We start from the raw sequence: 15,000 nt of genomic DNA, 5'->3' as shown, positions 1-15,000 counted from the left end.
AATAATATGACGAGCCAGACGGCAGGATAGTTAGAAATGAGGCCGTAAAGGAACGCACCTAACTACCATATTTATTGGAGATAATGAGGAAAGCGATAATCTCATCTTAGGGAACTACTGCCTTTCCTCAGAACATTGCCAATCGTCCCTCTGTGATTATGTAAGAAGAGACTTTGTTGTAGTACTGCGCAATTTCAATATTATCATCATTATTCTTATTTATTTTTCCAGTAATCGTTAATTCTCCAGGACTCCTCCGGGCTGTTCAGTTGGGAAGGAGACAAGGGCTCTATGGCAGTGATCTCTTAATGACGCATCACCAACCCCTCTTGTTTTACACATTCTTCATTGAACTGTTATATAAGCTGTGGCCTGAGGCGTGCTGGAAAGGTGCACCAGGATGTGCGTTTATGTAGGATGATGGTCTGTACTACTCAACTTTGTTAGGTTGAGAAAACGTCACTTATTCGTTGTCTATAAAGTTAAACGTATCATTCTTCCCTTTCTTGCATGTGGGATCGTGGACTAAGTACTACATTTCAATATTTCCATACAGTATTTCATATTAATTAAAATATCAGATATGATTTCGTCCTCATACATGGCTGGATGAGAAGAAATGTTTAGAATTTGGTCGTCATTTGGGCCATCATCTAGCAGCTAGATGATGACCTAGAACTACGTAGATGATCTAGTAGCTAGCTAGCTCCAATTTAGCACGGGACTGCATGAATGCTTCTCTCTCTCTCTCTCTCTCTCTCTCTCTCTCTCTCTCTCTCTCTCTCTCTCTCACGAAATCCAGAAACAAGTACCGTGCAAACCCCGATGTATATACCCCCCTTCAAAAAATCCGGTGCCCCAAACCTGACTTATATAACAGCGACAACTCGCGTGACGGCTTGACGGGCAAAACTTCTCCCTCTCTCTCCCTCCGCTCCCTCCGGGAACGACTGTAGGAACCAGCGCCGGTTTTTCGGACAGCAAGGCCGATTCTCCTCTGAGGTCTCAACGCCGCTTAGTCCTTATAAGGCCGCAACTTGTTTTTACGACAGGGCTCTTCGCTTACTTTTACGAGCGACACGCGAGGCTGTAAAAATTCCCCTATCGCGCGCAGAGGGAGGGAGGGAGTTTCACAGGCTCAGCTTAGCGTTGTTCAAGGAGTTCCTTGTTTGACGAACTACGATCTTTATATATATTTATATAAACTCATATACATACACACTCATATACTTCCACTAACGTCACCAAATGAGTTTTACAAGTTTGCCGTGACAGCGGTTCGAAATCGGCGAATGAGTATTGCGGGTAAAATTAGCCGTGACAAATATAAACGTTGAAGCTGACGAATGAGGTGTACTGGTAGCCAGCCAGTAGCGTTTGCTCGTGTGATCCTGAGTTGTAGTATATTAAAGTTTTCAGTTAGTCAGAAAACCAGCCTGTATTTAGGAAATGATCGGTGGCCATCTTTATTGTCACTAAATTTTAAATTGCTAGAATGCCCAGAACTCGATTACAACCTGCATAACAAAAAAGTATACCGAAGGAAGGATATTTGTACGGGGTCACGCGTCAAGAGAGAGAATGAGAGAGAAAAGAAATCGCGGGACGGCGTCACTCTGGCGCCAGCGTATGTTGGCCGGTTGGAGTTAATTACGGTGCACCTGTACTTCCAGTGTCTGTGTAATACGCAAGTGTCTCTTTGGTCTAGTGACTTTACACGTAAAACAACTCCCGAGATAGGATATTGACGGGATCCGACTTTTTTTATAAGCTATATTTGCTCAGTTGACATATAGTCACATATTCTTGAAGGTCCCCTCCCCCCCCCCTTTTTTTTTACCCGTTTGTTTGTCCACTAGTAGATTTTGATTACATTTAGAGAAATACTAAGACATTAAAAGATTGCATTCAGTAACTTGATTTCCCGTCGCATCACCCCTCGAGAGAGAGACTATTTTCTTTAAGTAGAAGTTTCTTGATGACATCCTCGCCGCCTGATACGTACTAGTTACCCTCGGCGACACAGGAAGTCAACCCCATTGTTACGAGAGTAAGGGCGAGTGGTGCATGGCGCCGTTAATTCGATGGCAACAACAAAGGATAGCAATTCGGTGTCGACAGCAGACGGAAGTCCAAAAGCATTGTCGTATTACCATGGTACCAGCGGAATGGTATTTTATGCGTTCTCGTGACTGTTTGATTCTTCTGCTCTAAAAGTTGAGTGTCCATTTCATTCATTGGTTGACAGGTTGAATAATGACCTCCCGTTTTATTTTATTTTTATTGGGTGACAGGTTAAATAATAATAATAATAATAATAATAATAATATTATTATTATTATTATTATTATTATTATTATTATTATTATTATTATTATTAAGCCTCGATTAAAAATTTGGAGGACCTGCATCGCGTCAATTTCGAAGTTGAACAGATCGAATTTAGGAATTTTTCGCCGCAGAGGACTTACGAAACTAACGCGCAGTAGCTACCATTTGCCGGCCAAAGAGGGAGATGGGTAGGGATATAAGCATGAAGTACAGGGGGTTTTCACATTCTTCTGCGGAGAAAAAAAAAGTTGGGGGAGGTGGAGAGAGGCAGTGTCATTTCAGCCTTTGAAACTGACCAATCGATGCCTTTGATGTCAAGTAGTTGCGTGTTGCACGATCTTGTGCAGTAGCGAGCATGCACGTGAAAGTCTCAGTACTTCAGTGCCTCAATACTGCCCTTGTTAATTTTATGGCCGCAGCTGTGATGGGTCTCTATTCCTCACTATCCCTCGTCAACCTCCTCCTCCTCCTCCTCCTCCTTCTCCCGTTTCCTCACGTGATGTGATAAGTATTTATTATGATATATATATATATATATATATATATATATATATAATTTATCACCTCAAAGTTAACCTCCTTCCCCAGATGCGCAACCCTCCCCCTTACGATCATGGTCCCCCTCCCCTACTTCCTTCCCTGGCAACTATCGAGACCATTATTAGTCCAATTGATGTTGCTGAAAAGTGCTTTCGCACGCAATCGCTTGTCTAACGTGTCATCAAGATCTCATCCATCATCCATCAAGTCTCGATACCGATTCCTTGCTCTCTCTCTCTCTCTCTCTCTCTCTCTCTCTCTCTCTCTCTCTCTCTCTCATTTTATGACACTTGTTAATTTACATAGAGCTTTTTTTCTTCTTTTTGAGACCTCTTAAACTTGCATTTCTCGCCGGCGTCCTATGATAATTAGAACCTTGTAAATCCTCTGTCATTGTATTCACTGCAAGTGAGCGGTTAAAGTTTAAAAATAAGAGCGAACGATCATATATTTGACAAGAGATATGCGTTAATTCATGCGTTATTCCTGAATATGCCCTTGTTTAAAGACGTTACGTAACGCTGCCCGTCGGATCATCACGTGAGGAAGTGGAGGAGCATTTGGAGAGAAGAGAAAATATGGGAAAAGGGGTTTGACGTTCTTGGCTGTTACTGCGTAGTAACAGACACTCCTCCCTCGCGCGTATGCTTCTTATGTAAGCAATACACATACGCATTTTCTCCGAATAAGGCTTGGGACGATGGGGTAGGGCGGGGGAGGTTACTATATTATATATATATATCTATATATATATAATATAATTATATATATATATTATTATATATAATATATATATATATATATATGATAAAGTGTGTATCCCATTCTAGATAATTATTCTGCTAATCTGTTTCTCTTATTAATTTAAGGGAAAATTTATGGAAATTATTGTACGATATTATATATATATATATATATATTATATATATATATATATATATATATATATATATATATAGAGAGAGAGAGAGAGGAGAGAGACGAGAGAGAGAGAGAGTCTCTCGTTCCCTTTGCTCCACTAGAAAGTTATTTATTATTATTATTATTATTATTATTATTATTATTATTATTATTATTATTATTATTATTATTATTATTATTCAGAGCAAAAATGTGACATTACTTATATTAATTGCAACGTGGCGGCCGATGCATTAAGAACAGCTTTTGCCACATGACTGGAGATATTCCATGTCTCCTAGATTACTTTTTAATAATAGTTTGTCCAGGACAGCAAGCGCGCTTCATGATGCATATTGCTTGCCTGCGCTTGTAAAAGCATGCTTAAGGGGGAAGGGCATTTACATTTTGCTTGACGTTCAGTGAACCGCTTTGTACCTGGAATTAAAGTTTATTTGACTGGAAGTTTTTTCAAAGGATTAAGGATGTGTCTTAGACATGATATATATTTTGATTACATATGTTAAGCGATATATTTTGACTTACCTGGTACATATGTTAAACGTAAGTGTAATTCAGATGTACGTGCGTGATGTGCTTGAGTATGAGTGTGCCTCGAATAAATGTGCATTTGCTTGGTATATATCCAATGTTGAAGGATCTTCATTTTGCAATTGCTCGCATGACCCTGAGTCTCGCTTGTTACTACGTATCAGCCAGAAAAAAAAAAAAATTCTCTTACATGGAAGGTTGTATAACGTCATTACCGGGTTAGTATTTTGAACTTTAGACAGTATATTTGGCAATGAAGTATGATTTTGCATGGTATATTTGGCTGTAAGGAATGATTTTGCGTGGTATATGTAGCTACAAAGTATGATTTTTCATGGCATATTTTGCTGCAAAGTATGATTTTTGCGTGGTATATTTGGCCGCAAAGTATGATTTTGCAGGGGATATTTGGTATATTTTGCTCAAAGTATGATTTTGCATGGTATAAATGGCTGCAAAGTATGATTTTGCAGGGGATATTTGGCTGCAAATTATGATTTTGTATGTTATATTTGGCTGCAAAGTATTATTTTTGCGTAGTATATTTATTTGGCTGCAAAGTATGATTTTGCATGGTTTATTTGTCTGTAATGTTTGATTTTGCGTGGTATATTTAGCTGCAAAGTATGATTTTGAACATACACGCATAATGCATATATATAATGAGTGTGTGTGGCCGTATCTACTAAGAATTGTTCTAAAGGATAGGTATCTGTTTGCTGCTAGCAAAGATGTCTTGGAATTTGTCAACGAATACCCCTGCTGAAAAAAGCTGTCATTAATGCTCACCGTAGGGTGATACAGAGAATATACAGCAAAGAATCTGTGTGTTTGTTTATCACTCGTATTTACTCGGCAACTTAAGTGATAATTTTCAAACACGATCATTATTATTAATATAATATTATTACGTCAACAGCTAACAAAGTTCTGAGGAGGTCTAAAGAGGTTTTCTTTTTGTGTGTGACCTTATGTTTACATATTTACTGATTGAAGGGCGAAACTAGCCTTTCACTAATATGTTGATAGTATATGATAACAGACAAGAGTTGATGGCATGCAAGAAAGAGACGAGTATTACAGGATATAAGAAATGGGAAAAATGAGAAGTGAAGGGGCCCAAGAATGGGAAACAAATCATTAGACGATAATAGACCTTAGCAAGAGATTGTCTAACCGGTGCTATGGAGGACGTTTTCTCTCTCTCTCTCTCTCTCTCTCTCTGGTAAAAATGCACCACCCCCAAAAGATTCTTTCGCTAGTTGCCAAATACTATGGGTGTGGGATCATGGCCTGTGCCAAACGTGGTAGTAACGCTTTTTACTCGCTGGGGCGACGAACCACTAACAGGGTATCGACGATCTCTTTTAAGAAATTCAGATTAAATCTGACAGATTTAATTAGACCCTGCAGTTTCGCCATTGTATGTTAACAGTGTCAACAGTTCTTTTCCTTTCGTTGTAGTTTAGTTGTTTTTATTATTATTAGTTTTTTTTTTTTTTTTTTTTTTTTTTCCAATTCGACTGGGTGGTATTTATAGTGTGGGGTTCCGGGTTGCATCCTGCCGCCTTAGGAGTCCATCACTTTTCTTACTATGTGCGCCGTTTCTAGGATCACACTCTTCTGCATGAGTCCTGGAGCCACTTCAGCCTCTAGTTTTTCCAGATTCCTTCTCAGGGATCTTGGGATCGTACCTAATGTTCCTATGATTATGGGTACAATTTCCACTGGCATATCCCATATCCTTCTTATTTCTATTTTCAGGTCTCGATACTTATCCATTTTTTCCCTTTCTTTCTCTTCAACTCTGGTGTCCCATGGTATTGCGACATCAATGAGTGATACTTTCTTCTTGATTTTGTCAATCAACGTCACGTCTGGTCTATTTGCACGTAACACCCTATCTGTTCTGATACCATAGTCCCAGAGGATCTTTGCCTGATCGTTTTCCATCACTCCCTCTGGTTGGTGCTCGTACCACTTATTACTGCAAGGTAGCTGATGTTTCTTGCACAGGCTCTAGTGGAGGGCTTTTGCCACTGAATCATGCCTCATTTTGTACTGGTTCTGTGCAAGTGCCGGGCATTCGCTTGCTATGTGGTTTATGGTTTCATTTTTCGTATTGCACTTCCTACATATGGGAGAGATGTTATTTCCGTTCTTTGAACATATCTGGTTCTTAGGGCCTGATCTTGTGCCGCTGTTATCATTCCTTCAGTTTCCTTCTTTAGCTCTCCCCTCTGTAGCCATTGCCATGTGTCATCGCTGGCTAGTTCTTTAGTCTGTCTCATGTATTGTCCGTGCATTGGTTTTTTTGTGCCAGTCCTCTGTTCTGTTTGTCATTCTCCTGTCTCTGTATATTTCTGGGTCTTCGTATACTTTTATTAGTCCTTCTTCCCATGCACCCTTTAGCCACTCGTCTTCACTGGTTTTCAGATATTGCCCCAGTGATCTGTTCTCGATGTTGACGCAGTCCTCTCCCTCCTTCCTTTCGTGTTATGTATAGTCTGTCCGTATTTGCTCTTGGGTGTAATGCTTTGTGTATTGTCATATGTTTCTTGGTTTTCTGATCTATGCTGCGGAGGTCTGCCTTCGTCCATTCCACTATTCCTGCGCTGTATCTGATTACTGGCACTGCCCATGTGTTTATGGCTTTTATCATATTTCCGGCGTTGAGTTTTGACTCGAGTATCGCCTTGAGACTCTGCATATATTCTTTCCTGATCGTGTCCTTTATCTCTTGGTGTTTTATATCCCCTCCTTCCATTATTCCCAGGTATTTGTATCCAGTCTCATCTATGAGTTTGATGTTGCTCCCATCTGGTAGCTTTATCCCTTCAGTTCTCGTTACTTTGCCTTTTTGTATGTTTGACTAAGGCGCAATTTTCTATTCCAAACTCCATCCTGATGTCTCCAGATACAATCCTTACCGTCTGGATTAGGGTATCTATTTCCTTGATCCTCTTACCCAATTGCTCTTACCATACAGCTTGATGTCGTCCATGAACATCAGATGGTTGATTCTGTTGCCTCTTTTCTTGAGTTGGTACCCGGCATCCATCTTCTGTAGTACTTTTGTCATGGGAATCATGGCTACTACGAAGAGTAGTGGTGACAGTGAGTCGCCCTGGAAGATCCCTCTCCTGATATTAACCTCTGCTAGTCTTATTCCAGAGCTTGTAAGTATTGTATTCCAGTTGCGCATTGTATTTTTGAGGAAGCTGATGGTTTTCCTCTGCCCCATATATTTTCAGGCACTCTATTAGCCATGTGTGTGGTATCATGTCGAAGGCTTTTTTATAGTCTATCCATGCCATGATTAGGTTGGTTTTCCTTCTCCTACTGTTCTTCATTACCATTTTGTCTATCAGGAACTGGTCTTTTGTGCCCCTACACTTCCTTCTGCAGCCTTTCTGTTGGTGGGGAATGGTGTTTGTCTCCTCTAGGTAGTTGTATAGCCTTTCACTGATGATACCTGTTAGAAACTTCCACATTATTGGTAGGCACGTGATAGGCCTGTAGTTACTGGCTATATTTCCCATACTCTTGTCTTTTTGTACCAAGGATGTTCTTCCTGTGGTCATCCATTTGGGTGCATGGTGATTTGAGATACAATGCTGGAGTTGTTCTGCTATTCGTGGGTGTAAGGCCTTGAAGTTTTTGAGCCAGTATCCATGGACTTCATCGGGACCTGGGGCTTTCCATTTTGGCTTTTTCTTTAGTTGGTGTCTGACTGTGTCTGTCGTGATCTCTGTGAATCTTTGTTTTATTCTCCCTGTTTCTTCCTCCTTGAATTCCTGGAGCCATGTTGCATGTTTGTTGTGTGATACCGGATTGCTCCATATGTTTTCCCAGAGTCTTACTTGGTTCGGCTTTTATAGTTGGCTGTATAGTCTTTTCTGGTTGGTTCCGAATAGTTTGTTCTGTTGGTATCCCTTATTCCTGTTCATGTACCGTTGGATTTTATGTGCTTTGGCCTTAAGCCTCTGTTTTACATCTTCTATTGTGTTGTTTAGTCCCCTCTCTTGTACTTTATTTCTCGTTGAGTTCCTCCCTTGTTTTCTTGCTTTTTAGCCTTTTTTCTGTCACCTCTTTCAGTTTACTCAAGTCAGATCTCATCACCATGATTTGCTTTTCCAGGCGCCTTTTCCAAGGAGGTTGCTGTTTTGGTTTCTGTCGGGTTGGTTGTGCTGGTGGTGTTGGTGTTCGAATCCCCATCAGTTCTGCTACTAATCTTGCTCCTGCATATGCCAAGTTATTTGTTTCTGTGATACTGGTGGTGTGTATTATGCCCATTATTTCATTGACCTCACTTGTTTTCTCCCTTAATTTCTTAGTGTTGTAGGCTTTCATGGAGGGGATCTTTGTTCTCTCTGTATCTGGCTCCATCCATTGTCTAATCTTTTCTACCCATTCCGTCCTCTCTGTTACTTCGTCGATGTTTCTTCGTGTGTCGTTGTTTGATACCTCATCATCCCAGTCGTCTTCTGTGGCATCGTCTCTCAGTTCGTCTTCGTATAATTCGTTGTCGTGTGACATTTCCCTTTCCAGTTCTTCTCTTTCAGTTGGGGAGAGCCAGTTCTTTTTCTTTATTTTCCTTACTTGGTCTGCCAGCCTCTGCTCTGTTTGGGGGGTGTTATTCCTCTCTTATTATTATTATTATTATTATTATTATTATTATTATTATTATTATTATTATTATTATTGGCGTAGTTACGTCCAAAATTACTTGCTTTTTGCCATTAAAGTTTTGTATACACTATTTAATTGACGAATAAATAGAATCTAATCTTGGACGAAAGGTTTGCGAGATGATCAAAGTTTTTCTGTCAAGAATTTGATCATTTGGGTTACATATCGTATTAAAAGTTTGCAACAAAATATCGACGTTCTAGATCAGGGGTGTTTAACTTTGGATGACTCCAGACCCCCAGTGAATTGCCCAGTATGGTTCCATACCCCCCTTTGCTTAAGTCTAAGTCCTATTTGTTGACAATATAACTTAATATACTTAGTTTTATACATGCTTTAGGTATGAATACCTAGAAATAGAACAAATAAGAAAATGAAAACCATTTATAGTGTTATATATAGTTATTTACAAAATGTACCTGTGTATACATTGACACATTAAATTAAAGTATATACAAATATCCAGAGATCAAGTCCCATACCCCAACATGTTGTTCTCATACCCCCAAGGGGTATCAATACCCCCTGTTAAGAACCCTTGTTCTAGATATTACGCCAAAAGATTGACTTTCAAGGACCAACCAGTCTCAGGGTTTAAACAAATGACTATTTCTGACTATCTTCTCTTTCACCGGATGTCCTCTCTAAAAATAGGAGCAGTTTCCACAAACAACATTTATTCTCTTTCTCTGTTACACACACACACACACACACACACACACACACAAAGAGCGCCTCAGTGGCGTGGTTGGTTTGGTGTTTGCTTCTCACCTCGGTGGTCGCGGGTTCGATTCTCGGCCATTCCATTGAGGAGTGAGAGATGTGTATTTCTGGTGATAGAAGTTCGTTCTCGACGTGGTTCGGAAGTCACGTAAAGCCGTATATATTACTTCTGTGTTTAATTATAGCCTTGTACCTGACTTAGTCATTTGTTTGGCTAAATATAAATTTGAAAAATCGAAATATGTTATTGAATGTGGATGAGACCATTAAATTCAAGGTCCACTTCGTCTTCGTCTAACATAAATATATTTTCTGTAAATAGTTGTTCATGGATACACAGCAAAGAATTAATATCCAGTGTCCCTGTCAACTCTGCATTCCCCTAAAGTATCTTTGAAATATGATCCGTAGCCTTCAATTGTCTTGAATGCCATAAATCTTCGTAATGAAGATGTCGATGAAATTCATTGTTTATGAAAATCGTGTTTTTTTTCAAAGGTTATTACCTTTAAAGACATCCTAAATATTCTTTAAGATAATCTGAGTAGCATTTTCCAACTTTGACTTTATATATATATATATATATATATATATATATATAGATATATATATATATATATAGATTGTGTGTGTGTGTGTGGTGTGTACACAAGTAACTGAATCACGAAAATTTTTAACATGATTAATATATATATTATATAATATATATATATATATATATATATATATATATATATATATATATATATATATATATATATCGACTTGATCTGTTTATTAGGATTAAGTGATCGAAGAACTGAATATTCATTTAGTCTCCTGTTCACTTCATATTCATACTAGCTAGTTTATTTAATGGACTGGAGCCTTATAAAGTTTTCTCCTGTATACCGTCCGTAAATTTAATGAAAATTATTTTACATTTAGATTTTTTTTTTTATTGTATGACAAGTTAGGCTACATCCCAAGTTGGAAAAGCAGAATACAAGCCCCAAGCGTCATTGAGAAGTAAACAAGAAATCATGAAAGAAGATTAACTGAGAAAAACAGATATGAAACTAACAAAGTGAAAACAAGTAAGAAAAAGAGATTCGTGTTTAGTCTTTTCAACTTTAAAGCGTTTGCAACAGTTTTTTGAAGTTTTATCAGTGTTTCCAACGGTTCAAGCGATAAGATCAGGAAGATCATTCCACAGTTGTTGTTGGTTTTTTTTTTCCTTCACGAAAGAAATAAAACTTTTTATAAATCCACGTAGCGTTGAACCTCACAGTAGAGAGGACGAGATTTTTAGAATTAACTGCATACCTAGTACTACGTGGTAGACGGTGCTATCTGGAAAGATCTAAATCCAAAGGCTAACTTACAAGTTCTCTCAGTCGTATTAATAAAAGTGAATAAAAGTTTTGACGTAGAAATTGAGACTTGTGTAACTTGGGAGGTTGGGTTAGTTATAACTATAATTTACTGTATGCATTTCAGGTTTCAGAGAAAGTGATTCGCTCTTCTCTTGATACGCTAAAGGGACTGTAGTAGATTCAAAAAATGTCCCATTTGATTAACAGAAAAAAGTTATTTTCAGTATACTTTTTAGAATAAACGAAAAAAAAAAAACTATCAGAAATGTCCCTCAGGAATGCTGTATTTGGAATTGCACCCATGACACCAAAGTAAGGTCTGTTGAGGCCGAAGTAGGTGAATTGCTCGTGGCTGCTATATCGATCTCTGAGTCTCGGTGAATCCTACCTCAGAGCTCTCGGGTGTGTTCGGTTCACCCGACCGGCCTACTCTCTTTCTCTCTCTCGGTCGGGCGACTGTTATGTAACTCACGTGAGGACGCTCGGCTGTTACGTAACCTATCGCCACGGTATAGTTGTCCTCACGTGATTGGGCTATATGCTCACGTAGATAGGATCGTTATCGTCGGCCATTTTGATAAATGGTCGCACTCACTCTCTCTCTCTCTCTCTCTCTTGTATTCGACTTTGTTTTCGTATAATATGTCGGGAAACTTATTTTGTTATCAGTAGGCAATAGTTTTTTTTATTACACTGCGTATACACACACACACCACACCACACCACACACACACACACACACACACATATATATATTATATATATATTATATATATATAGATATATATATATATATATGAAAGATATATAATATATATATTAAAATATTAATTTCAGTCACTAGCCTCATAATTCTGGATGGTGCGTCGTGGGGCGGCATTTTGAATTCCGCACCTTGTTGGCATGTCCCATGCATTCCACACACCCTATACACACAGCTAATGGAGGGGAATTCGGCTCAATTAAGAAGCTTAGGTTTGGCATGTGATCATATAATCATGATGATGCAGTGTTTCACTGCAGGGGAGTGGATCATGATTGTCTAAAATTTCTCCTCTGTACGCTGGTTCGAATCGACGAGAGGACGAAATTATTATCATAGTCTAAAAATAGAAAATTCCCCTTCAGTTAACATATCCGAGGGAGAACGAATTGGATATGAAGGACATTTTTAGCTTATGTATATAATGTATATATAGTAAGAAAGTATAGGTAACACTTCCCTGAATTTAAACTTAATTATTCAAAGAACACGTAACTATTTGTAAATAAACTCGATGGATATTCAAGAGTGTGGGATACACAGCAACAAGAAATCTTCCGTAAATTTTGTTCTCTTCGGGTGTCAAGGTCTTTGGGGAATCTTTGGTTACGCAAGAATATGGTGTTATATAATCTCCATTTTGGTTGAGGGGAGGGGAGGGGGGTTGTTGCGAGACTGAATCTCTACTTCAGAGACTGTCTACTCCTCGTTTTCGTTATGTAAGTACACGTTATGTAATAGGTAAAGCACACACATACACATTCATACTTATATAACAAAACACACATACATACATACATCATACATACATACATATATATCTATATATATATATATATATATATATATATTATATATACAGTGCGTACGTTCAATATTTTAAGCTTGTGTATACTTGTGTCTTCTAAATCGATTGTGCACAGTCAAGCATGAATTTACGTGTGTATACTTAGTGTATAATTATTCGAACGGTAAGCATGTAGGCACTGTACCCTCAAAATACCCTCAAAAGTTTTGATGCTGACAGATGAGCAGGAGGTCTATTCTCCTTACCGGAGTCCTCTTGCCCATAAATGAGGTGTTATGTAAGCCCGAACCCTCTCTCTTTCCTCTCCTATTCGAATCCCTAGTTGATGTAAACTTTACTCTCTTTCTTTTCGGCCACTTTACCCCTCCTCCCCCTTCCCCCCCCTCCCTCAACTCTTTCTCCTCCCCATAAATTTCCCTCCGTTCAAGATCCCCCCACATCTCGGTAGGGAGCACTGAGGTCCTCTCTTACACAATGATGAGCATCTCGCTCTACTCTCTCTCTCTCGCTACAAAAGTATTTATATACTGAAAGTATTTATATACTGTCATTGTCCCAGGTATCAGAACTAAGGCGTCTTGTATTGCTGATTCGGTCTGTTATATTGAATAATGATTAAGTAGTATGTAGGTATCGTAATCATATACTACGTAAAGCGTACGATGAAAAGTGGGGAAGAAGAAAAATATCCTTCTGTCCGTGATGATGATCTCTTGTTTGTTATCGTCCCGCGTTCAACCGAACAGAGCCTGTGTTTATTTGGTATTTGACACCCCCCTGCCCTCCCCCCAATGCACCACATTCTCTTGTTACCAGATTCTCGACTGACTAAGGTCTTGTTGAACAGAACGGAACGGAACGCCAAATGTCGGTCCGCTCCTTCGCTCTCATTGGTCTAGAGTCAGTAATTGACGTCATAGGTTAGGTGCCGAACACCCCTAGCGCTTTCATCTTAATGTCTCTAATAATACTCTAAAAGTATACGATTTTTATGTTAATCGCGCTGAATTTCACTGAAATTGATGAAAGTGGTGAATTATTTTGTTTATACGCGATTTTCTTCATTAGTAGAATTTTCTCCACCTTAGTAACATTATTACCAAGCTCGAATACCGGGGGGCTGCCGGGATGGGGGGGTATTCGTTTATGTCCCCCAGTCGGCTACTCTTGTGGTGGCCCCTCCCTGTGCCGAACGCCCTTGTAAAACTTGGCGAATCCTGCTTCTATGCGTAGTACAGCCCAAGCCTCACTCGAGTAAAGGTTGCGTTCGTGCGTTTCTCATCGTGCTTGACAGAAAAGTGTTTTTGCTGTTGAAACGTTCGTCACCTGGGACTTGGTGTTTGAAGTGGGGTGGTTTGAACTCGTCTGATTAACAGTGGCAGGTGTTGGCTGTATTTTGAACTAGAGTGGTACAAGTTTCGTGTCATCGAACTCTTATTAGGATAGGCCTATCCTCCCTTCGTGACAGACGAACCTAATTTAAATGCAAAATTCTTCTTGCCGGTGGTGGACCAAGTTGCCACCTGATATGCCGAGGTCATTAACGCTGAGTAGATTCGATGTCTGCAAAATTAGGTTGTCATCATCAAGAGCCCTTACAGACCTCAGAAGGTAAGAATCACATTTTCATACTTCCTACCAATAATAATAATAATAATAATAACTTACTTTAATTATCCAGAGCTTTTTCACTGAACATTTACAATTTATTGGACTTCATCTGTTTATGTGGTATTTGCTGTTTGCCTACGTGTCGCTGCTATCCACGCCTGTTTTCCTTCAGAGGAGTATCACCTAACATTAACAATGATCGTTCATGGTATGTTTATTAGCAGTCAAGCTCAATAAATAAATATTTTTGGTCTCAGAATCTAAATTAATTGGAATTTGCATCGTGCTCAACCCCGTTATTATAGAAATGGAAATGAAGGAAAACTGCACCAGATTCGTTTGTAATTGTAATAACTGCAATGCTCGCTTGACTTCTCGAATTCTTCACGCTTTTGATGACGATTTTCACTGGCAAGCGTAGAGGGCACGGTGGCTACCACAATTATGTATACATTCAGTCATACATATCTATCAATCATAGGTGTTTTCCTCAAATGCCAGTCATATTTGTCAACCTTTTTGGTGATAATATTGTATGATTATTGTGTTATTTTTGTTGTTGTTAAAGCTCCAAACCTAGTTGGAAAGTCAATCTACAAGGAAGTACCCGACGCTCCACCATTGTTGAGATTAACCACATAACATAATTAAAACCAGTAAGAAGATAATAAACAATGATACAAGGTAAAGATCGCCAGCTTGCTCAATAAAGAAGAATTACGGAG

The 15,000-nt window shown here is 38.9% G+C and overlaps 1 protein-coding gene across 4 annotated transcripts in view; it reads left to right on the top strand.

The window, feature by feature from the left end:
* The window catches only part of LOC135222614 (serine/threonine-protein kinase VRK1-like), a 178,299-nt gene that overhangs the window by 145,566 nt on the left and 17,733 nt on the right, over positions 1–15,000 (top strand). Inside the window, exon 1 of one of the 4 annotated variants that reach the window (XM_064260726.1) lies at positions 13,899–14,275. The exons of the other annotated variants lie outside the window; for them this stretch is intronic. The gene's annotated coding sequence lies outside the window, so the exon portion shown is untranslated. Of the gene's footprint in view, positions 1–13,898; positions 14,276–15,000 lie in introns of those variants that run through there. 4 annotated transcript variants of the gene reach the window in all.

Source organism: Macrobrachium nipponense, chromosome 20, assembly GCF_015104395.2.
Source record: "Macrobrachium nipponense isolate FS-2020 chromosome 20, ASM1510439v2, whole genome shotgun sequence".
NCBI classification, from domain to species: Eukaryota; Metazoa; Arthropoda; class Malacostraca; order Decapoda; family Palaemonidae; genus Macrobrachium; species Macrobrachium nipponense.
Note: the sequence above shows the minus strand (reverse complement) of the source record. Positions and strands in the feature narration are given on the sequence as shown.